This window comes from Puma concolor, chromosome C2 (assembly GCF_028749965.1).
Source record: "Puma concolor isolate L17-30 chromosome C2, mPumCon1.1.hap2, whole genome shotgun sequence".
NCBI classification, from domain to species: Eukaryota; Metazoa; Chordata; class Mammalia; order Carnivora; family Felidae; genus Puma; species Puma concolor.
Genome location: NC_141675.1, coordinates 85,115,403 through 85,139,736, shown reverse-complemented (window position 1 = coordinate 85,139,736; position 24,334 = coordinate 85,115,403). Strand labels below are relative to the sequence as shown.

At 49.7% G+C, this 24,334-nt stretch overlaps 1 long non-coding RNA gene across 1 annotated transcript; it reads right to left on the bottom strand.

The window, feature by feature from the left end:
• Window positions 1-5,457: 5,457 nt before the first annotated feature.
• LOC147577371 (uncharacterized) lies at window positions 5,458-12,484 on the bottom strand. The gene is made up of 3 exons (XR_015240211.1): window positions 12,354-12,484; window positions 7,380-10,787; window positions 5,458-6,548 (listed from the first exon to the last, which is right to left on the bottom strand). It is a non-coding gene; the product is annotated as an uncharacterized LOC147577371 (long non-coding RNA).
• Between the last annotated feature and the right edge of the window lie 11,850 nt (window positions 12,485-24,334).

Below are 24,334 nucleotides of genomic sequence, written 5' to 3'. Positions count from 1 at the left end.
TCCACGTTTCCAGCCTACGCTGATGGGGCTGCTTTGCAGACTATACTTTGAGGACCACGGCTCCAGAGGAAATTGCTTTCTCCATTGCTGTCCTTATCTGTTCAGTGGTTTTATTTGTACTTCCGCCGAGCTGACAATTTCTGTGTCTTCTCAGGAGTTTGTGCTTCCTGAAGGAAGAAGTCAGTTAAAGCCAGGGTCGTAGCAGGGAGCTGAGAGGCTCCTGGGGCAGGGGGAGGGGGTTCGTCTGCTGAGCAAAGAGGATCGGGGCTGAGCGGTCTAGCTAGTAATGAAGCTCCAGTCACAGATCTCTGGAAACTGCATCCCAATCCCAGACCCTGCAGGACACACAGGCCCAGAGGAAGGTCAGGAGGTGTAATGAAACACAAAGAGCCAGGTTTTCAAAGAGGCAGAAGCAGCACTATCTGGTACCCCTGTAACAGAGCATGGTACAGGCGAGAGGTGTTCTCCACTCCTCCACAAACTGCCCTTTGGGCGCCCCCCAAGGGATTCAGGCTGCCACTGGCGAAGCCTGCGTGAGATGCTGGCACCCAGCAGAGCAGGGCATGGTCCAGGGCTCGCTCTCCAGTACCGTAGCCGTTAGCCGCACGTGGCTACGTGAATGTGAGTATCAATTAATTAGAATTAAATTCAAATGGAAATACACTCCACCGGGCCACAGTGGCCACCATTCAAATGCTCAGTTGTCACAGACAGCTAAATGGCCACCCTACCGCACAGCACGCACGGGGGACCAGTCCGTCCCTGCAGACAGTTCTATGGGCTGGTGCTGTGCGGGCTTAGGTGATGATGTGGTAGGAGGCAGGACGGCACTCGGGCAACACAATGGAATGTGTTTGTGTCCTTCGCCCTACCGGCCACTACTGCCTAAGGTGGCCCACACTTTGCAGGATCCCACAGATGGATGCCCCAGAACAGAGGCTCCCCTCCTTCTCCCCACTTCCTTATACTCCTTGGGCCAGGACTGTAGTGTCTGGTGTGGCAGTGGCACTTGTGGGACTGAAGGGCACTGGTGGGACTGAGAGTAGGACTGTCCCTGAGCAGGGTAAATCCTCCCCGGGGTGGGGGTGGGGGGCGCTGCCCACGAGCTAGGACGAGGCTGGGCCACGCTCTCCAACACCATCTGTGTCGGCAAGGACCTCACCTCCTTCCTCCGCAGCAGGCACTTCTTCTCTGCCCTCACGTAAACTGGGAGAGCGCCTTCTCTTGTCACCTCTTCTCTTCTACAAACAGCCCTCTCTGCGATGGAATCCAGGAATTTAAAAAGAAGGTGAAAAGCAAGACAGGGTTGGGTTATCCAGGCCAATGACAGCTTCTCCAAGACTCAGTCTGGTCCCGTTTGTACATTTCAGCAGTGGGGTCTCCCAGCCTTCCCTGCAGACATAGCCGGAGTCTGACAAACCTCTCTGTCTCTCTTCCTTATCTCATCATAAAATGAGAAAACAGCTTCTAACTTCCTCCAGGCTGGCTACAGGCTAAGGTAAGTGGGAGGGAAACGAGCTCCAGGCTATCTTTGGGGTTGCACGTGGGACTTGAATTTTAGCAGCTGGGCCCTTGTCTGTCTCGGCCACAAAACTTTCCAGCTCCTCAACCCTCATCGTTGCAAGGGTTTTAGTCGATGGCTGCGTCACGAAACAAGGACCCACTGTCCACGGAGCACATTGAGGGCAGAGGGACACAGTCTAAGAACAGAATGTTCAGATAATTAAAGTGGGTCCAGTGTGAGCCCACGCTGTGCCCATGGCTGGGGTTTAGAAATGTCTAGAGTGTGTGGCAATGGGCAACAAGTCTGTTCTTGCCAGGGCCTTAGGAGCCTCATGGGAGGTTACTTATTTTAAGAGGATAGGGATCAGGGCCTTGCCAGCTTGGTCTGGTGGTATAAATTCTAAGCTGGAAGAGGGGAGGGGTCGTACCTGCATCATGGTATTTGTCGCCAGCTTTGATGGGGGAGGACGGCACAAGCAGGGCCACTCGAGGAACTCCCCGCCAAAGTGTTGGACTCCAAACTAAAACACGGAGCCAAAGCAGCACTGTTTGGAACCTCTGGGCACAGAGTGAGGACACAGAGCAGTGAGCAGCGAGCATTTTCCAATAGGGCCCACCAGGCTTCGGCCCTCAAAGAGCTCCAGGCCACCAAAAATGGCACAGAAATGAGATAGGAGGCAGCGGAGCCCCGGTGGGACCCAGCAAAGACCTCGCTGAACTGGCGAATTCAGTAATCCTGGGGGATTTGGGACTCCTTTTCCCTTCTTTTTCAGAAAATTCTGTCCAGAAGCCATTAGGTGAGATGGAGTAAGGTAGGTGTCTGCACCCAAATGGGGAGGGGCCCCGGTGGCCCAGAGCAAGACGGAGGAGGAGGTTCACACAGGGGGTGGCGGGTCACTGTGAGGGTGGGGCCCATGTGGAGTGGGGAGGGAGTCCACAGGGGAGGGTGGCCCCATGTGTGTCAGAGCCCAAGTGTGGTGAGGAAGGTATCCTTGCGGAAGGGAGGCCCGGTGTGGGGTGTTAGGCTTCTGCCACGGGAGGGGGGGGTCTCTTGAGGGGGGCCACCCTGGCACAGAGGCTTGGACCCTAAGTGAAGTGAGGGGGGTTCTGTATACGAGGGTGGCCTCATGCAGGTGTCAGAACCTGAGGTGTCTATGCAAAGGGTGTCCCAGTGCTTGGTGTTGGTGCCCAAGTGGAAGGGGAAGGGTGTCTGTGTAGGAGGGCAACCCAGCGCAGGCATCCTCACTGAGGCCTGGCATGGGTGTCTGGCCTGGCACAGTGAGGAAGGTGTTTGTGTAGGGCCCTCGAGGGTGGCTGGGAGTCTCACTCTTCTTTGCCTCCTGAGCCTCGCAGTACGTAAGGTGATTAGCAGGTGACCAGGTTCTTCGAAGTATCTTTGTCCCCAACAAGGTAATGCTGTATAGACGGCCACTGTGAACGGCTACCGTGCTGTGCATGTTTGAAGGATCGGATCTTGCTCTACCTGACGGGAAAGAGGGCAATGACTTTCTCTGATGGGCAGGCCTTCCTGGTACGTCCCAGGCCTTCCTTAGGAGGCGGTGAAAAGTACATGCGTGAACTCCTCAAAGTCAGCCATGTTCTGGCCTCAGTGGGGATAGAGCAGGAGCAAACCGGTAGCTGTGGTGAGAGGACTGCCTCCCTCCCCGGGCCCCCATCAGCTTATTTGGGCTCACTGGTCCCTGCAGATCTGTGGCCCTATGTGTAGCTGTGCCCCTCTCACAAAAAACATAGCGTGTTATATATATATATATATAAAATTTTTGTTGTTTGTTTTTAATGTTTATTTTGAGAGAGAGAAAGAGAAAGAGACTGAGCAAGCGAGAGCAGAGGAGGGGCAGAGAGAAAGGGAGACACAGAATCGGAAGCAGGCTCCAGGCTCCGAGCTGTCCGTACAGAGCCCAACGCAGGGCTCGAACCCACGAACCGTGAGATCATGACCTGAGTTGAAGTCGGACCCGACTGAGCCACCCAGGGGCCCTACTTTAGTTAGCGTTTTTAAGATTACATGGTCGCAAATTTCATCTCCATCCTGACCTTCTGTCCTGAACTGCAGATTCAGATAGTAGACTGCCTCCTGCAGGTGACCACGTGGATGTCTCTCAGGCCCCTGGCCTCCTCCCCAGGCCCCCCCAGACTGCTGCTCTTACAGCCCCCTGCTGGGCCCAGAAAACATGAGCACCAATGCCCAAGGCCCTCAACATATCAGCTGCTAAATCCTGCTGATCTTACTTCCTAAGTCCTCAAGTCCATCACAGCTCTGCCTCCCCCTCAATATTCTGATTCGATCCGGTGTGAGGCACCACCACCTTGTCTTACAGGTAATACTGAGAACCGTCCCCCAGCTTGTATGGCCTGGTCCAGCCTTGCCACACCGCCCCCACTCACGCCCTTCAAATTATATACAGACTCTACAACACTAGAACCTCGGGCCAAGTAAATGTGAACGTATCACTTCCCTGTGGAAAACTCTGATTGTTCACTATTGCCCTGAAGGTAAAATTCAGAACCCTTAACCCAGTTAATAAGCAGTCCTTGGAACATGGCCTCCGTCCCCTAGGGTGCACGACCTGTGTGGATTAGCCAGGGACTTCCTTGCAGGTAGCACAGGAAGTCTGTGTTTCTCCTCAGTCCCTGGCAAGCTGGGCTGGTTCTTGGTCGTTCTTCTTCCCCCAGCCCCACCCCCCATTTTCACCCGTTCGGAATTTCTTTCATCTAAAGTGACTGTCACCTGGGCCTTCACACTTGCTGTCCTGCTGCCCTTTGTCTTTTTAACTTTTAAATCCCCCCTCATTCCTCTGAAAGGTGCAGGCCAGATGACTCACCTCTGCTGGGTGGCACTTTCTAGTTCCCCTTGTGACACTAAGCACATTATTTCAATTGCTGGGTTATTTGGATGCCTTTCACCAGGGCTGTAAGTACTGCGGGCAGGGGCTGTGTCGTCTTTGTCCCCCCCTCCCCCCCCCCCCCCGCCCGTTGTCATCCCACATCTGGCACCATGTCTGTTGCAGATCCAGTGGTTTTAGATTAATTGTGATTCATTCAGGCATAGCTTCTACACAGAACATGCATATGTTCATTATTTTGGCTCTTAAACGGTGCCAGAGAGAGAGAGAAAAAAAATGGCTTATAAGTACTGGATAAAACGTTGACTGTCACTCATAATTAAACAGATGCAAATTAAAATAACAAGGAGATTCCTTTTTCTACCTACTGGATGTATAAATGTCACAAAGCATTGAGAACGTGGAGACAGGAACAGACTGTCTCCTCTCTGGGATAGGAGTACAAATCTGCAAGAACCCTTCAAGAACAACTTGGCGATCTCTACTAAAAGTTTAACTGCGTTTTTTTTTTTTTTAATTTCACTTGTAAAAACGTATCCTTCAAATATTCTGACAGGTGTGGACAGAGAAGGACACACACCGAATATTCAGCAGATCATTGTAACCATGAGAAAAACAAATAATAGTAATAATAATAATAATAAAAGCCCACTACCTGTCCATCAAAAGAAGACCAGTTCAAAAAATTATGAAAGGCTTTCTAACAGAGAATTACAGAAGAATTTTTTTAAATGAGCTAGATTTACATATGTTCATAGGAAGCCACCCTTGAAGTAGAAGAAAATGAAAACAGCAAGGTCCACAGTGCGTGTGTTTTAAATTGTGATTTTTAACAGGAAATACAGATATGCGCACTTATGCATAAAATATTTCTGGAAGAATGCATAAGAAACTTTTAACAGTAATTGCCCCTGGGGTGAGAGACTGAGATGTGGGATGGGAGAAAAACATACTTTTGTATATTCTGTTTTAAGTGCTTGAATATTTTATTATAGGCATGAATTAGTCCGCAGTTAAATATACAAAAAGAAAACTCTATGTTTATTTTGTTTAAAAAATTTTTTTTAATGTTTATTTATTTTTGAGAGAGAGACAGAATGTGAGTGGGTTAGGGCAGAGTGATAGGGAGACACAGAATCTGAGGCAGGCCACAGGCTCTGAGCTGTCAGCACAGAGCCCGACACGGGGCTCGAACTCACAAGCCACAAGATCATGACCTGAGCCGAAGTCGGAAGCTCAACCAAGTGAGCCACCCAGGCACCCCTCTTTTGTTTCTTTACAAAGGAAGAAGATGACAAATTTGCATCTGCCTGAAATTCTGGCGATTTTCCTTCCTTTGTTCATTTGTTCCTTCATTCGTTAGTTCCTTCCTTCCTTTTCTTCTAAATTATCTTTCCAGAATCTTCCAAAAATATTAGACATAAAACTAGACCAGTTCTCCATCTCTGAGTTGGGAGTCCAGGTTTGACTGGGCGGGTCCGTCATTGTTTGCTAAGAGTTGACTTCTCTAACTTGATGAATGGAACACCTTTCAGAGCATCTTTTTTTTTTTTTTTTTTTAAGTTACTTATTTATTTATTTATTTAGGGAGAGGGGAGAGAGAGAGAGAGAGAGAGAGAGGGAGAGGGAGAGATGCAGGCTTGAACTCATGAACCGTGAGATCATGATCTGAGCCCAAATCAAGAGTCAGAAGCTCAACCGATTGAGCCACCCAAGCACCCCTCAGCCCACCTTTCATTCCAGCCAGACCTTGGCCTCCAGCTACAACTGCTTCCAGCACCTTGTTTCTCTCACTTCCTGCCCAGGGCTCCTCTTGCCACCCCCAGGTGGAGTGCCTGAGAAAAGCTGTTTTGCCCTTCTGACATTTGTGGAACCCTGGAAGCCGGAGGGAGTTAACCACCCAGGGGGCATCTTGTGATCAGTGAGAGCCAGTGGTGAAGTACGTACCCTTCCTTCGGAGCTCATTAGGGGTCCCTGGTTTCCATTGCAGGTTTTCCACTAGACCCACCAAGCCAGTACCTGACCCTGGCATTGGCTCCTCCCCTTCCTTGGTTACTCTCCCCAGCTTCTCACTCCTGTTTCTTGGTGTCACTTCCCAAAATAAACCAGCAGCTCGTGTTGTGGGAGCCCAGGCTCATGGTTTCTGTGGACTTCTGGTATCTTCTGTGGACTTCTGTACACCTGTGGATGGAGAGGAAATAATTATCCCTAGGGAGTTTCTCTCTCTCTGTCTTCCTGAGGTGTAGTCTCTATCCTCTGGGTCCTTATGCTTGTCTGTCCTCCCCGCTCAGTGTGAGGGTGGCAGTCATACAGTTGGCTGTTCTATTCCAAAATTGCCTCCAAGTCAGACAGAAAAGCATGTGACTGATTTTCCGGGTAGAAGTGTCTGTTCGGTAAACTGACCAACGGACGGACCACCTGGAGAAGGGCCCTGGCTTCTCAGATTCCAGAAAAAGTGTCTTCACTCATCTTTTTTCTCTCTTGCAATCCAAGATTTGTGGGTTGGCATCCCCATTGTTTAGTTGATAAAAGAGGCTCAGAGAACGAAGTACTTGCTCCAAGTTGCACAGCTAATCTGTGCCAAAGATGGGATTGGAGCCCGATCCTAACTCAAGGCCAGTATTTTTCCATTCCTCGTGATATCTCAGTTGTCTGGTGTTTCTGGAGTCTGGGGAAATGGACAGACATCTCCGCAGCAACAGTCTGGCCCCCGTCCCCCCACGCCCCTCCCTCGCCCCTGCCACCTGTACCTCAGCACCTCGCTCGGATGCCTCCCTCTCTTGCAGCCCCGGGGCTTGCTCACACCAGGGCTGAAGTGAACTTCTCCGTGCCCCACACACGTGCCTCTCTCTTGACACAATTCTTGCTCATTGTTCCAAGCCCTTTTCTTGGGTGTTTTCTTCACTTTCTCCCAGAATGGCCCTTCCAAGACAACTGTTTACAACTTCCTGCTTTCAAAAAAGACTAAAAATGAAAGCTGCATTTTGGGTTCCCTCCTCTTCCATTACTTACATGCAGAAGTCCTGGCATTCGAGGCGCTCTGTGATCCGGCCCCGGCTGTGTCGGTCACCTCCCCATCACCGTGCTGCTTGTCCTTCCGTGAAGGTGTTGCGCACAGTCAGCCCTGCAGTGTAGTGACTGGAGGCACAGGACGTTGCACTCATTTTTATGTCCAACAGAGCATCTGCGACAGGGACTAGCCATAGCAGGTGCTCAGTGATGATGAGTTGAATGGTACAGACTCGTTGCCGCCCTCTGCGTGGTCCACGTGACCTATCTAGACCATCCCACTCCCTCAGGGGGCAGGCAGGTGAGACCCGCCCCTCATGTAAAGCATTCTGGAACTAGCTGACCTGAATAATACCTCTGAGCTGAGCGTGCTACTGAGGCAGCTAAGGTGTTCTTAAATCATCACAGGCTTTCATCTGAAATGCGTCAATGTCTGCTCCTGACCCCTTAAACCGCAACTGCCCAAGTTATGCTGACAACACCACAGACACGGGAGCGCCCTGTTCCAGTGCTGTGTGCTGGGGTCCCAAGCTGGCTTACAGAAGAGCTTGCAGTCTAGTGGTGGGCCGCAGGGGGGTGGGAGGGGGGAGGCTGGGAGAGTGGGCAGGGAAACAGCCGCAGAGAAATACTGATGGTACGGCAAGACGTGGGTGAGAGCACGAGTAGGGATGTCGTGTCCTGGGAGGGGCGGCAGGGAGAATGAAGATTCAGCGAGAGAGTGTATGGAAAGTGCCTACACACTGCCTGGCACATACTAGCTGCTCAATAAATAGCAAGCCTTACTGCCGCTCTCGCACATCCGGCTGGAGGCACACAGGAGTCAGGACTCTGCCCGTATCTGATTGCCACGCCTCCTCCCACCCCTTCCATCTGCTCCAGCCTGATTTTCTGATCGTTGAGAAACACACCAAATTCTTTCCTTCCTTGGGAGGGAAGAACTGTTCCTTATGCCGGGAACCCTCTGTTCCTAGCTTTTGGCAAAGCTCACTTCATCTCATCCTTCCAGCTTCAGGGTAAATGACAGCTCTCCAGAAAGCCCTTTCCTGACCACCCCATCGCCCACAGAGTTAGTGTCTATCAATTGCACCGGCTATTTCCCTCTTAGTAATTACCAGAAGCTGGAATGATTTGGTTTATTTCTTCGCTTTGATTATTGTCCCACTAGACCGCAAGCTCCAGAGAGGGAAGAGCCGCCTCTGTGCCCTCCACTGTTAGGTCCCAGGGCCTGGACTGCGCATGTGGCATGATCAGCATGTGACTGCTCTCCCTCTGCCTGGCAGGGTGGAGTGGGGGGAGGCTGGGAAGTGTATTTGGCCAGGGCCTTGGAGGGGGCACAAGAGTTGACCCACCAGGGGCTGTGAAGATGAGGTGGCATCGGGCTGTTTTTCAGTGGGTAGGAAGTACCCAGACAGGAGACTCTGTTATGAGGAGCAACTCTGGGAGTAGAGGGGGCTCCGAGTACAAACCAGCACTGGGTGGCCGTACAAACAGAAATGCCCTATCGCTGGGAGGAAAGGGTGGGAGCACCTCGTCCCTCTATTGGGCTGAGAGCTCAGGCCCTACCCTCTTACTTGGGCTCACCTAACAACCTTCTGGGCTCAGATCTGTTTCCCACAATGTGACCTTCCCACTGAGTGGGGGTGGGGGTTATCAGGAGGCCAAGCCCAGTGTTCAAACAATAATAATGAAAATCAGAAGCATTACCGCTTATTGAGCTCCTACTGTCAATCACCATGCTGAGAATTTCACACACATCTGCTTAAGCTGCGGTCCTTGGGCAAGGTTGGCATTATTTCCCCCATTTTCTGAGGCCGAAACTAGGATTCAAAGGGGGTGAGTAACATGTCCAAAGTCTCAGGGCTCAGACATGGTGGACAGAGTTTCGGACTCAGCTGCGTCTCACTGCACAGCCAGGGTTTTGGACCACAACCTCCTGGCCCAGGTATCTTACAGGTGAATCAAATTAGTTGGGTTTGGCTCAGACCCCTGGGGGTTGAGTCATCCGAAGTCAGGCCGCCTGAACCTGTTTCTCTCTGGGAAACTGATACAAACCTAATCCCTAGACTGACAATGTGGAGGGTGTGACCCTGGACTTTGGTAAGCCCAGGACCGGTCTGCTGCTCCCTTTCCTCGTCACTCAGAGGGCAGACTGCTTCTCCCCAGGGCGGCACCCGGGGGGTACCGTGGGGCTGACTTATTGCAGAAATTGGGCTTTGCTCTGCCGTGGAGTGGGGTGGCCAAGGGCTTGGGTGGAGAGGTAGACAGACTGGTTTGAAACCTGGCTCTTGAATCTAATAGCTGTGTGACCCTGTGGCTCTGGCACGTTTCTTCACCGCTCTGCCCTTCAACCCTCACCTGCAAAACGAAGACAAGAGCAGTCTCCTCGTGTTGCCATGGCGATTATGTGAAGAAACGTGTGAAGTTCTGAGCACGTGTGCCTGGTGCCTAGCAAGCCTTCTGGTTAATAGTCTTAAGGGGAAGAGTACCTAACACAGTGGGTCTGAATCTTTATGCCATCAATTCTTAGCTCTGTCACTTTGGGCAAGTTACTGAACGTCTTCTAAACTCCTCCTCTTTAAACTGGGTAGTTAAGGAAGTTTGGAGAGGGTGGGAGTCCGGTGCCCTCGTCCTTCAATTAAAATTAGCTTTTGTTAAGGATTTGGAAAAGGCCAGGGGAAGGGAATGATTCTTGCCACGTGAGGACAGCATCTGCCCTATGCCACCGTCTGTCGAGAGGAGGCCAAAGACTTGTGGGCGCTCTGAATCTCAGCAGGGCATCCAGGGTGTGGTCTCCAGAGTGTGGCTGTTTCTGCTGGTCTGAACTTTTCCACCAATCTGTTGTTTCGCTGGATTGTGAAATCTGCTGAAAGAAGATTGTTGTATGTAAGGAGTGTGGCCAGTGTGGCTGGCATGGTGGTTAAGGAAGAAAAGGCCACAGAGGGAGGCCACATCTATACACGTTGGCCAGGGCACACGTAGCCTCGGGAGTTCAGATGTGCAGCTCGTGGCTGGCCACCCCACTGTGGACACAAGGGCCTTCGGTGATCAGAGCTCCCCGGCTTGGGCTCTAAGCCTGTGGTCTGCTTCCGTGTCCCCAGGCAACCTGCTTGCCTCCTGGTGCTCACCTTCTCGCAGGGAGAAAAAGCTCAGACCGTCGGCACCCTAGTCTCTTTGTAACATGTTGGACTCGGAGTGTGAGTTTGATGCGAGTTAGTCCTGAAACACCGACCCCTTCCGAGGCCACAGACATTACGGAATAGCTAGGTCTGCCGGGTTGAGAACTCGGTCCTGTCACACAGGGGCCCACCAGGTGACCGCCACTCCTGAGATCCTCATGGAGCTGGCAACGACTGTCGCAGAGAGACGAGGCCCCGGTCACCTTCTTCATCCGTAATGATGCCTTCCTCAGGGCTGTGTAAAGATTAAATAACCATGCCTGATATACACTAGGTGCTAGACAAATGCCGATTCTTTCCCCATATTGTATAAGCCCTAGGAACTTCCTAGGCCGACATTGTGGTCGCCTTAAGGCCTGGAACCCTGCCTCCTATTTCTCTGGTTTCTCTCTCTCACCCTGCAGGTAGTTCTACCACCCGACCTTGTCCTCTGTGGCTGTCTTTGGGTTCTCACCCTGACCTCTGCCCATACATCAGTCATGCCCCACCAGGTGTTCCCTACCCAGTGGAGGAAAGCAGGCCCGGCAGCATGGTGCCCACGTTCTAGGGCTCACTTATCCACTGTGGGACGTGGCTTCTGTCCATTCCCAACTCTGGGCTTCCATTTCCCCATTTGTGAAATGAGGGCATTGGGACAGCTCCTCACACGTATTTGTGTGGATGAGTGATTCCATTCATTTGTCCATCCATCCATCCATCCATCCATCCATCGCAAAAACTCAAGGCTGTGTTAGGGGCTATGGTAGGTCTGGGGAGCTAAACAGATATGCTCCGGGCCTCAAACCCCTCACACCACTGTGAAGAAGACAGACTTCCACAAACCAGGATGCACCCTCACGGGGGTGTGACAGATGTCTCCCCACCCGTGCCTTTGGAGAGAGGTGGGGGCCCGGAAGTCGGTCTGCTTCCAGCCGAGGGTCCTCCCCTGTCCCAAGCATTACTCAGCGCCTTGAAACGTGTGCCTCCTTGCAGCCTGTCCTGCTCATCCTCCTGGAGCTCAGCACAAAGGTCCTGTTGTGGGCCTGCAGCCCAGGCGGCTGCAGAGTCCCTGGGTGACTCACGGTCTTGCCATTTCCTTTGTGTGGCCCCAGGCCCCTTGCTGGAAGACGAGTGTGCGCCTGCTGTGCGGGGGAGGGGGTGCCTCGGCCACTCTCCAGAGTTGCCCCTCAGGGAAGGGGACTAGCGCTGCGCCTTTCATGTGGCAAGGGGGCTCCCGGCACGCGACGCAAGCTCGGGGCGGCAAGATGTGTGCAGCCTCGCCTGGGCACGAATCAAAGCGGCCGCCGTTGGGGAAGCATGTGTTCCCCATCAGGCATTCCTCCTGGTTCCCTAAACGAACACATCTTTATGAAAAGTGAAAATTAACCACGGAAGGGAAGGGCTCAAAGGCTTGGGAAGCAACGTGGGTTGCTGGTCTCCCGGCCAGTCTTTGGGCCCCGCTCGGATGCCCTGGCAGCAGCAGCTGAGCCTGCTTACGCTGGAGGCATCTTCCCAGGCCTGGCTCCGGGCTTGGGCTTCTTGCACGCGGCCCAGCCAAGGCTCCTGCTGGTCTGTGGCCAGAGGCAGATGGCTAGGGACACTTGATGAATGGTGAAAGAGGAAGAGCAGTGGATTAGACCCATTCCGGGTAACTAAGCCGCCAGCAAGTTTTAACGGTGGCATTTCAAGCATCTTTCTGCATAGCTCCTAAGCCAGGGCTTGGCTCCTACCGTATCCTGCTCTGGCTTTATCTCTGCCCGCACACCGCTTTCAGCCTATATACTCCAGCTGCTCTGAACAACTTGTTCTTTCAGGGGCTCACCTGCAGGTTTTGCACGAGCTGTTCCTGCGGCAGGGAAGGCTCTCCCCAGTGTCCTCAAGGGCATCTGGTTCATCCTTTCTTCAAGGGTCAGCTCAGGTGTCATCTTCCATAGGGAGCTTCTCTCCCCCCCCCCACCCCGCCCCCGGAGTCTGACATAGGTGCTTCTCCTCTGCAGGGAGATCTGCTCCCCTGAGAGCCTTTGCAAAGGCCTGTCAGTGCTCATATCGCTCTTTATTCTGCGATTCTTGCTTGTTTACACGAGGGAGGGTACCGAACAGTGAGTGAATGAATGAATGAATGGCTTGGGAAAGGAAACTGCTTCACACCCCAGTGCCCTGTGGGTGGGCACCAAAATAAACCTTGCAGGAAGCCTAAGAAAATGGCTCTAATTCTGTCCTTCCTGTTGCAACTTTTAGGCATCTCATGTGAATCTACAGGTGCCATCGTGAGGTTAGTACCCTGGATGGAGGAGGGATCCACACAGGCATCTGGCAGGTGCATCTGGCATCAGTATGCAGGGTTAAGGCCAACTCACAGTTTGTAATTAGACCGTAGAAGCAGAAACACGCATGGATGTAATGCTGTTACATCTTAGGCCGGGTCCACAGGCTCTCCCTGAGAACAGTGCGGTAGGCACTGAGAACCGTCTGCACATACTTCTACAGCTCTTTAGGACTTGCAAAACTTTCACCACCACTCGTCTCATTGGATTTGAGTAAGCAGGGTGAAGATCATTTCTGCCCTTGTTTTGGAGATGAGCATTTTGAACTTTAGGGAGATTGAGTCTTGCATAATAACCCGCAAGGAATAAGTAGGAGAAAGAACCTAGGTCTTCCTTTGACTGATCCTCAGAGGCTGGTGGGTGTCGAGTACCCACAAAGATGAAGGCACTGTGTGGTTCTTCCTATGAGGAGCACCTAGGTTTGTGCTCAAGGAGCACTCGTACCCAGGGACACCCAAGAGGAACATGAAAAGCGCTACCTTCCTGCTGGAAACAAGGGGATAGTGGAGTCCAGAGGAGTGAGAAGTTTGTTTTGGTTGTGAAGTCAGGGAAGCTTCCTAGTAGAGGAGATGTTCACATGAGGTCTTGAAGGGTGGGTAAGGTCCCCTAAAGATGGAAGAAAAGAGGACAGTGTTTCCCCTCTGCCCTTGGCTCTAAGTTAGTCTTTCAATGCTTAAGCCAATAAAGACAATAACAGCAGGTGCAGTGGTTTGTGATTTAGAAGTTCATATGAAGCACCATCCTCTGGGTCTCCCCAGGCTTCTGTGGCAGAGAAGCGACCCTCATATTCTGTGGGCAACGTGGGCAGAGGTGGTGTGAATTTGGGAACTACAGTCAGTCGAATAAGATACTGAGGTAGAAGATGGAGAGGGATGAAAGGGGTCAACGGTGGATTCTTTTTAGATGGGAGATACCATGACATTGGCTTATGCTGAAGGGAGTGATCTGAAAGGAACACTAAAAAACAGTGCCCAAGCATCATTCTGAGGCACCAGCCTGAATCTGCTTTAACGGACATTCAGTTCCATCTTCAAAAGTCCTCTCCATGACTTAGTGAGTATGACTCTGGCTCCTTACCCTGCGCCTCCACTCTCTTCCTTTTCCCTGGTTCTTCATCTTGGCAACACCAGCATCACTTCTGCTGGCTGACTATTGGGAGAGCAGACCAGAAATATCCATCTAGGCAGGCCTGCCCACTCCATTCATCAGTCTCTTGGAAAAGAAATGCAAGTAGAAGATTCTAGGGGAGATCGAGCCAACCTGAATGTAGTCCTCATCTCCCACGCCTCCAGAGATCCATATTTGGTAACATCTGAGGGTCTCCTGTGAAACCATCAGGGAACAGCCAACACTTTGACCTGTAGGTCTACCCTGAAGATATATAATGTAGTCTCTATATCCTTCACTGCTTTTTATAGACATTATTGTACTAGATTCACCTAGGGATGACAGTCCAACCAATGGCCTGCCATTGGCAAACAATGCAACCTTCTCCCCTGACTCCTTTCTTGCTGAAAGAGGGGGGGGGGACCTGGGAAGTCATATGGGGTATCATGTACCAGTGATCCTTATCAGGTCATTGGCTCAGGGATGGATGCATGACATTGGGTTACAGACTAGGCCAAGCCAATTAGCTTCTTTCTTGAAAGAATTTGAGCTAAGACACCTGGAGACTCAAGTTAAAAGTAAGCTTGAACTGAAAGACCCTGAGGTATCAGGACAGTGGTTAGTACTGTTGGTGACAAAGCAGAAGTCACATGCCAGCCTAAATTTTGCAAGAGAGAAAAATAAGTCTTACAGAGAGGTCCAGTCTGCCAAGAAGGAAATAGAGTTGACACGCAGAAAGAGTTGGAGACAAGAGATCCTGTGGCCCTTGAAGGACAGAGAGAGGAGACTTTACTGTTCCCTTGTGACCCAGCCAGTGCTACTACCCCCTTCCTGTCCTTGGAGGCCAGTAGCAGTTTCTTGTATCCTTTCAATAACCTCTCTTTTCACTCGAAATTGTTTGATAGGGTACCTGATCCTTGCTGCCAACATGACCTAAGTAAGGAAAATACTCAAACCAAAGTTTAGCATACGTGAATTAATCCTTGAAGTTCTTTGGCTCAATCCAATAAACAGTCCATGAACAACTTCCATGCAGCAGGTGCCGGGGGCCTTCCGGGAAAAACTGAGATGCACTGTCTTCTCTCCAAGAATCCCCAGTCTGTAAAAATGTGTTCCCACATATCCGGAACACAAGGCAGCTTAATATTAGCACCCTAAGAGAAGTGCACATGGAAGGCTGGAGGGGTGAACTGCAGCTGGGGAGGCAGAAGAGACTTGATGGAAGAGGGCCTTCAATGATGGGTGGGATTTAACATGGGAAAGAAGAAGGAGAAATGGAAAGTACAAGAATCAGAAGTCTGGTGGCAGGAAGGGGTAGGACATTTATGGGACACGGTAAATACCATGGCTTGGAAGAATTTTGGGGTTGAGAGAAATAATGTTAGATGAGTCTACAAGACAGGTTTGGTTGTGATCACGAGGGGCCTTGAATGCCAAGTCAAATTTGTTATCACAGCCTCATGAGAATGGGAAGAACCTTGGATGTTGTCTAGTCTAAATCGGATAGTTCGGTGCCTATCCTTCTTAAGGTGACCATGACTGGCTATATCCTAAGTACCTATTTGAGATATGGTCATTTCAATGGTAATGACTCAGAAACTATTCTTCTCTCTTGAACAACTTACAGTTCTTTCCAGAAGGGCCCTCTGGCTACCAGGAAGAGTTTAGAACACAGGGAATCCGGCCTAGAAAATTTTGCAGTGAACGGTCTAAAGTAGCAGTTTGTGAAGGAACAAGAGAGGGACGTTCACTATGTGTCAGCCTCAGGCATGGTGTTTTTGGCTTTATAGCGCCTAGTCTGTGAGGTAGATGCGATGGTCCCTTTGCAGATGAGAAAATTGAAGCCCTGGGCAAAGTTTTCCAGGCCCAACAGCTGTAAGAGGTGAAGCAGGAACGTGGCCCAGGTTACTACAGCCATGTATTTCCATCCCTCTTCTGTGCCTCCTTTAGGGCTAGACAGGCCTGCCTCTAAGTAAGTATCACCCATTCAAGAAGGAATTTCAAAACGACCTTTACTTAAATTAATATCTGATGGCTGCAAGTGGGTGGGTGGACGGAACAGATTATAACAACAAAAGCTTCACTGCATGAATTTAACAAAGTTCTAAACCATACACACCAGAAGTGAGCAGACACATTTGGCAAAATGGTTATTTCTTTTTAAATAATCCACGGACTCCATTTATAATAAGCCTTGAACAAGTCCCCCAGTTCAAAAGCCCTTATCATCTTACAAACCCCTCTGGAGACCACCCAGTGCTTCCGGCTTCCGGAAACAGCAGGTGCTATCACTTCTATGAATAACGTCATCACTAAGTGCACAGGGGGAGCCAGAGGAAGGATCATGTCTGGATGGGGGGCAGGGCCGGAGGAGACAGCTTTAGATCTTCTCTGGGGCCCCTGTTCAACTGGGGTTAGAAATGGTGGTGGTGGGGGGGGGATGTTGGCAGCTTGGGATGCCCTAGATAGGGGGATGGAGGAGGGGAGCGGAGGAGAGAGGTGGTCAGGAGGCAAGAAAGCCCAGGATGGACTGATGGTAGATAGAGGGACAGGCAAACAGAGCCAGATGAAAAGATCAGCTGAGGCCTGTGAGATCCTGGCCGTGTCTAGGCAGAAAGGCTGAAGCGCTTAGCACAGCTTCCTGAACTCCAGGGCACATCGTAATCACATGGGAAGCTGGTTGAAGCCCCTGGTTCCTGGGACAATCCCCAAGATTCTGAGTCTGGGATGGGCCAGAAGTGCCCTTGGGAGCAGTTCCTCGGGTGATCTTCCACAAGCAGTCCTTGGGAAACATTGGTGACAGGACTTTCCTCTGTGGACGTCTGTGATGTGCTCTGTAAATTGAGAGGTTTGTCGAAGACAGTTTCTTCTGTGCCTGCCAATTCGGCTGCTGGGCTTCTCAAAGGCTTACACGGCATCTCTTTGCCTGGCTTGCAGATCTCGCTATGTCTCGCAACATAGTTGTTTCCTGTGCCTTTTCATTGACAAGGCAGGCAGGCAGGTTGACGGTCCTGCTCAGCTCTTGAAAAGTCCTACGGATAACAGACTCTAGCAACTCCATCTGGTCAGCCCATTTGGGTAAGAACAAGGCAGCATCGTGTGTATTCATGTGGGCGTCCAAATAGGACAGAGTCCCTCTCTCTGGAGGCCGTGGCTTGAGGCCAGGACAAAACCACTTCCAGGTCTCAGGTCACAGGATCATGTAGGATGATTTATTTAAGGAAGAAAGCTTCAAGGGCTTAAAGGAAATTAAACATGTATATTTCTCCAAAAATTATGCATGTGCTTTCCCTCGAAAAATAGTCCGCATGCCCCGCCTGGAAGAAAAGCCAGATTCTCAATGAATCTGTGTTCTGAAGGCATCCAGAGGGAGATGGTGTTTTCGTAGCCGTGAAAGCCACATGAAAGTCTTCATGGCAGCCTTCTGCTGTTCCTGCTACAGCCCCTTTCAGGGCAGACTCGAGATCGGGGAGTCCTGTCTGGGAAAACAAGACAGGCTGGGTCTGAAACATTGATTTCTGGTTCAAGTTTCTCAGTGAACTGCGAATGAGGAATTTTCCACTTCTCCTTGTCCTGATTCACCTTGGCGGAGTCTTTGGAGTCCCAGACGGGGACAGGGAGAGTCTATTTCAGGTGGGCACCCGGCCAGGCTTGCACCCCAGATGAATAGTCCTCTGTGCTGTTCCAGTATCAGTTGTCTCCTTCTGGCTGGGGAAAGACTCCATTCACCTTCTGCCGTAGCCATTTTGCTCGGGGAGGAACTAGGCCACAATGTCAGGACGAGAGAATGCCATAGGGCCATGGAAGTCCTCACCACTGGATACGGACTTAGGTGGGCAAAACAGATCCGTTTATACTAATCGAAGAGCTGGTATACGCTAGGCTCTATGCCCGACTTCGGGGATAAGAAGGTAAGTAAGGCACAGTCCCAGTTCTCAAGAATTTACAGCCTAGTCAGGGTGACAGCTGAGCAAATATCAGGCAGGGCAGACGCTGAGAAAGATGACAAGAGAGATTCAGAGAATCAGGGAAGACAGGTTCTGGCTGGACATCATCAGGGAATGCTTCCCAGAGGAGCTGGTGCTTGTACTGTGTCTGGAAGGTTGAATGGGGCTGGGGAGATGGTGGAGGGGAGGGACAGACTGTCAGAGACAAGCCCTGTGGTTGGCACGTCCTGGCGCATGGGGGTTCAGTACACCTGGGGTCACTGGCAGATAGGTATGAGAAGAAATGAGGAGATGAGGCCTCAAGGAAAAGCAGGGGCCAGGCCGTGCAGGGCGCTCTAAGTCATGGGAGGGGCTGGATTTGGCAAGGCAGACAGTGGACAGCCTGGCCGCATTGGGACGCAGAGGGAACAGGTAAGAGGGTTTTTGCAACAAACCGGGTGAGGAACGAGGTCGGCCAATGAGGAAATGAGAAGCCAAGGACAAGGAATGTTTAGCCATGGGGAGAGAAGAGGGAGAATTTCAAGGTTCTGCACAGATACGTGCAGATCCCCAATTCAGACAGCGGTTGGGGGATGGACCGTGGTTGGTGGTTACTCGCACGGGCTCTCGAGTCAGAGGGCCTCTGTCCAATGTCTGGGTTTTCAATTTCCTCGGTAGGAAATTGACCAACTTTTCGGGGCCTTGGTTTCCTCTTCTGTACAAGGGAGTGAACACATTGCTCATTAAGTCTGTTGGTTATCACTGACAGGCCTACCACTTTCTGGTGTTGTTTATCCCCTGGGGTCCCCAACGGTCTGTGACTTGGAATTTAACCAGGCTGCACTTTGAAAAGGTGTTCCTGGTACATCACTTTGCTCGTGAGGGTGGGGTTCCCTGCCCACTTCTCCTCTTCCACATATGGTAACACATGTGACAATTCCGTCAAGGGATCGAATCTTCTTTGAAAAAAAATGCCTGTTTTGAAAACGAGGAGCCCTAGGTAAGTGTTGTTTCTTGGGTAGCAAATAGAAGTTTTACGGGGGAACCACGGCCAGGATGGCGTTTGAGAATTTGAAGTTTCACAGAAAAAAAAAAAAAAAATCCTGCAGATCCTCTTTTTGCATTCTGACTGTAAAATTAGAAGAGTGTTATGATAGGCAGGGGTCTAAAAACCATTAAACAACATACATACATACAGAAAAAGTCCTTGAAGCCCACCAGCAAAAGAAACCATTGTAAAATGAATGTTTGCATAATCACCACTCAGGGCAAGACAGAACATTGTCAGCACCCCAGAGCCCCTTCCTGTTACGCCTTTTCCACCAAAAATAACTTTTGTCTTGACTTTTATGGCAACCACCTCCCTGTTTTTCTCTCCTCCTCCCTCTTAAGTTTGTACCACTAGTCCCTGAACACCAAGATTTTATTTGTCTTTAACCCCCATACAATGGAATCAAATGCATGTACTCTCCCGTGTCTGGCTTCCTTTTCTCAACATTGGGAACAAAACCCCCCGTGCTGGTTATAAGCCTGCAGTTTGCATATTTTCACCACCACACCATAAAGATCTACCACGATTTACTTGCACATTTGACTTTTGATGAGCATTTGGGTTGTTCTTTTGGGGAACTAGTCCGAGTGGTACTGCGGGGAACATTCTTACCCGTGTGTGCACATTTCTGTTGGGATTTTCCTGAAAGTGGAATTGCTGGGTCCTCAAAAGTAGCCGTAGCTTCATCTGCAGTAAACCGTCTTCCAGAGTAGCTCCACCAGTCTACGCTTCCATCGGCAGGGCCCAAGAATGCCCACCCTGTTCCATACTACCGCCAAACCTGGGATAGCCAGTCTTATTTGTGTTTGCTGACTGAAGGGGTTTGAAGGGCATCCCAGACAAATAACCAGAGGTCAGTGTGTTACCTGATCAATTTCAGGTCTACAGAGCTATAATATTTGTGTTTTTTTTAATTAAAAAAATTTTTTTTTCAATGTTTATTTATTTTTGAGAGACAGAGTGTGAGCAGGGGAGGGGCAGAGAGAGAAGGAGACACAGAATCTGGAGCAGATCCAGGCTCTGAGCTGTCAGCACAGAGCCTGATGTGGGGCTCGAACTCATGAACCATGAGATCATGACCTGAGCCGAAGTCGGACACTTAACTGACTGAGCCACCCAGGCGCCCCAAAAGAACTATAATATTTGTAAATAAGTACAGTGAGTTACTTTTTCAGGGAAAGACCCACAACTGTGCTTTCTTTCACATGCAAAAGATTATTATAAATCTCCAAATGGAGTTGCAGGAGCAGGCTGATTGGGGTGGCCTGCTCATGCCAAGAGGTGGAGAGGTCAAGGATAAAGTGGTATTGCAGGAAAGTCTTTGAGATGGAAATAGAGGTGAGGGTGGAAAGAATCAAGGGTGCACTGAGGCTGGTTAGAAGCCCCTGAGAGAACAGCTCCGGAAAAGAGTTTCAGATACTGGAACTGCGTATTTGGGGGGGGTCCATTGGTTTTAAAAATGTACGTGTATACGATTATGTTGTTCTTTTCCACCTGCAATTTGTCTTTTCGCCTCAAAATATTGCTGTAGCTTATTAAATTTAATTTCCATATACATTGATAGTATGTGTTCACTTGCATTTGAACATCCCAATTATTTATCCATTCCTGTATTGGTGGGTGTTTGCAAACAATGCTGACACAACCATATTTTTTAGGAGAAGAAATAAAATTGAGCTGAAGCAAATATGGCAGTTTTGGGTGTTGAGTACAAGAACGTCTGCTCCATTATTTTCTGGACATTTCCATATATTGGAAATATTTCATAATTTAAACATATTTCAATATTCGATATTAACCCAAACAGGGAACAAAGAGGAAGGATCCCTTGAATGGGAAGATCCCAACGTTTTGTTGGCTGGATTGACAAAAGAGCCTAGGAAAACAACTTAGCCCAGGCAAGCACAAGCTGGTAGACCCGGCTGCAGCTTGGCTAAGACCTTATGCTCCTCCCAGGCACCAAAGGCGGCAATGTGGTACGGTTCTGGAATTAGCCAGAGGCATGAGTGGAATCTCATTCTAGTGCTCATGGAATGAGAACCTTGGCAAATGGTTCATCCCCCAGCCTCTTCGCTGGTAAAACTCAGGAAATTAAATCTGTCAGGCAGAGCTGTTGTAAAAGTAAACACGATCATGTATATAATAGTCAGTGATACCAGTTTGGGTTTGATTAGGAAAACAGAACCACTGTGAGTGATACAGAATAAAGGATCTATAACAGGCTTTGACTATCACAATTGTGGAAACCGGAGAAGTGACAATCCGAAAGGGGATAGTTTGAGGATCAGAGAAAAGTCACCCATCAGGGACCACAAAGGGACACCGGTAAAGCAGTCTTTGTGAGGCTCTGCATTTTGATGAATTCACCAGGGCGAAACTCAGTTCATAATTTCAGCTCAGGTCTCATGGTAACTCGGTGGCCCATGGAAGGCATTCTGTCCCTGTGAGGACCAAGAGCAAGGTAGAAGCTTTCTTTTTTTTTTTAATTTTTTTTTTCAACGTTTATTTTTATTTTGGGGACAGAGCGAGACAGAGCATGAACGGGGGAGGGGCAGAGAGAGAGGGAGACACAGAATCGGAAACAGGCTCCAGGCTCTGAGCCATCAGCCCAGAGCCTGACGCGGGGCTCGAACTCACGGACTGCGAGATCGTGACCTGGCTGAGGTTGGACGCTTAACCGACTGCGCCACCCAGGCGCCCCAAGGTAGAAGCTTTCTTAAAGGGAAAATAATTGGGGGCACTTGGGTGGCTCAGTCAGTTGCGTGTCTGACCTCGTCTCAGGCCAAGACCTCACAGTTTGTGGTTCGAGCCCTGCTTTGGACCCTGTGCTGACAGCTCAGAGCCTGGAACCTGCTTCGGATTCTGTGTCTCTCTCTCTCTGCCCCTCCCCCACTCGTGTTCTCTCTCAAAAATAAATACATAAACATTTTTTTTAAAAAAGGGAGAATAATTATCTGCAGAGCATAGCCTAGTTTTGCTTTTGAATCCTAACGTTCCGTTTTATGACTGATCTACAGGGACCCGCTCAAGGTTCCATGGAGCTTCCTTATCTACCGTAGACACTTCTAGCACAAATTGGACCCGCTGAGTCATACGTTGCATTCAGGTGGCAGAGCAGCTTGCTCAGGGTCTGTCGCGAAGTCTCCTCATTTTCTGGCCCCCACTCAAAAGTGGCAGCCTTTTGGGTTCCTCAGCAAAGGAGTTGAAGGAACATGCCCATTTGATGAACAGTTGCATCCCACACCCAGAGGTTCCCTGGGCATTCTGCCATTTCCTCAGTGGTAAGAGAGACCAGATGCTGTGACTTCTCCTAATGGCAGTTGGGCAGGACAGCAAAGGTATATTTCTAGGCCTCCTGGCTCAAAGCAAACTGCTCCTGGTGGTATTTATTAAGAGGTGGTGGTATTTATTAAGAGGTAGAGAAAGAGAGAGAGGAAAAAACAAAACAAAACAAACCAGAAAAAACATTTGCCAGATCCATAAGTGCCAGAGATTGTGTTGATTTTCTTCAGCAATAAAACCACATCTGGAAAAGGAGTTTCAGGTGGGGCTACCAACAATTAAGTTTACGACAATCCAGCTCTATTCTCCGAGATCCACTTATCAGGCCAAAATAAGCAAGTTCAATGGAGATGCGGCAGGATTCACCATCTCTCCATGTTTCAAGTCCATGGTGACAGTGGCACTAATTTCTGCCATGTCTCCGGGAATGTGGTGTTTCTTTAATTTAAACTGTTCTAGGCAGAGATGATTCTACTGGCTTGCATGGGACGTTTCCTACCATAATGACCCTTATTCCATAAATAAGGAAAACAATGTGGAGAGCTCGCTAGTTGCTGAGTATGTCTATCCCTAATGATCAGCTCTGGAACTGGGGGAACTACCACAGGGTATAACCCCACACTAAGCCCACTGTGGGATGGACCCAAGCCAAAACCCCACGGATCACTTGACTCTCATAGGCCCCTCTTCTAACTGTGGACCACAGGGGCATTTTCAGTCTCTCAAAATGAGTGTCAGCTCACAGACAATGCCCAGTAATTCCTGAAAAGTGTGGGAATTTTCCTTTCCCCAGTACAAAGCCACGCTGGTAAATGCCCTCAGGTACTTTTGGAGAAAGCTAGAAAAAGTATGTATAAATGTGGGGCTGAGTCGTAGTTCTTAAATGGCAGTGGGACTGAGAACTGGCTCAGGTCTGGGAATCAACTGAGGGGACCATGACTCTCTACTGTGATCAAGTCATGTCTATTCACCAGACCTAGAACTTTCGATTTATACAAATCAAATAAGACTTGAATGGGCCACTCATCAGTTTTTCTTTTCAGGACACTGTGATCAGATAGCCAATGCCAGGGTGCCTGGGTGGCTCAGTTGGGTAAGCTTCTGACTCTGGATTTCTGCTCAGGTCATGATCTCATGGTTCGTGAGTTCAAGCCCCACTTCGGGCTCTGCGTTGACAGTGTGGAGCCTGCTTGGGATTCTTTCTTTCTCTTTCTCCCTCTCTGCCCCTCCCTTGCTCGTTCTCTCCCTCCCTCTCTCTCTCTCTCTCAAAGTAAATAAATAAACACTTAAAAAAATAGCCAAAGCCAAAGAGCTTTCTGCAGGTTGCAGGCCAAACCATTCTGATCAATGCTTTAGCTTTGCCGTCTATTATGGTAACCGCCTTGTCTCCGGTGATTAAGTGTCTTACACTTGGTCTCAGCCATCTGGGTGTCCCATCATTTCTATGAATTTCTGGAGCTTACTCCAATGGCAGCAATACCAATGTGATTCCTGGTCAACAGTTGTTAGCTACCACAGGTTTTTCAAAGGTCCTGGGGCACCCCTCTGTAGTGTGCATGCCATATCACAAGGCCTTTGTGAAGGGCATGTCCTCTGGACCCTCCTAGGGACATGATTAGAAGGTGGGTAAGCAGGTCTCACATAATACATCTACTCCAGTGTTCTGATTTCCATAAGCCTTTGGCTACCTTTCTCTTATATTATAACAAGAAAATTCTAGTATTTCAATTTCACTAGATATAAGCCTTCATTAGGGGTAGGTTTTATTTCAATAAACCAAGCAAACCATTAGAGTCACTCTAAGCTACTCACAGTAACACGTTGAATTTAGAATCTCCGCTCAGTGTACCTATATTGATATATTTCACCGGATCCAGCATCATATTCCTTCCACCCAGATTCAACATCAACAAGATCCATTTCTAAACTTGTTCCTCACGTTTCTATGAATATAAAGTGGCAATTCTTTGTGGTATGTGACATATTCACACGACTCACACTTTAATCCATAATCCTGGGACCTGTTGAAACCCTAGGGATAAGTCTAGAAGCACTAAGAGGGGTGGCGACAGGTCCCGAGGAGAACCTCTAGTTTTCCACAAGGCGTCTTAGG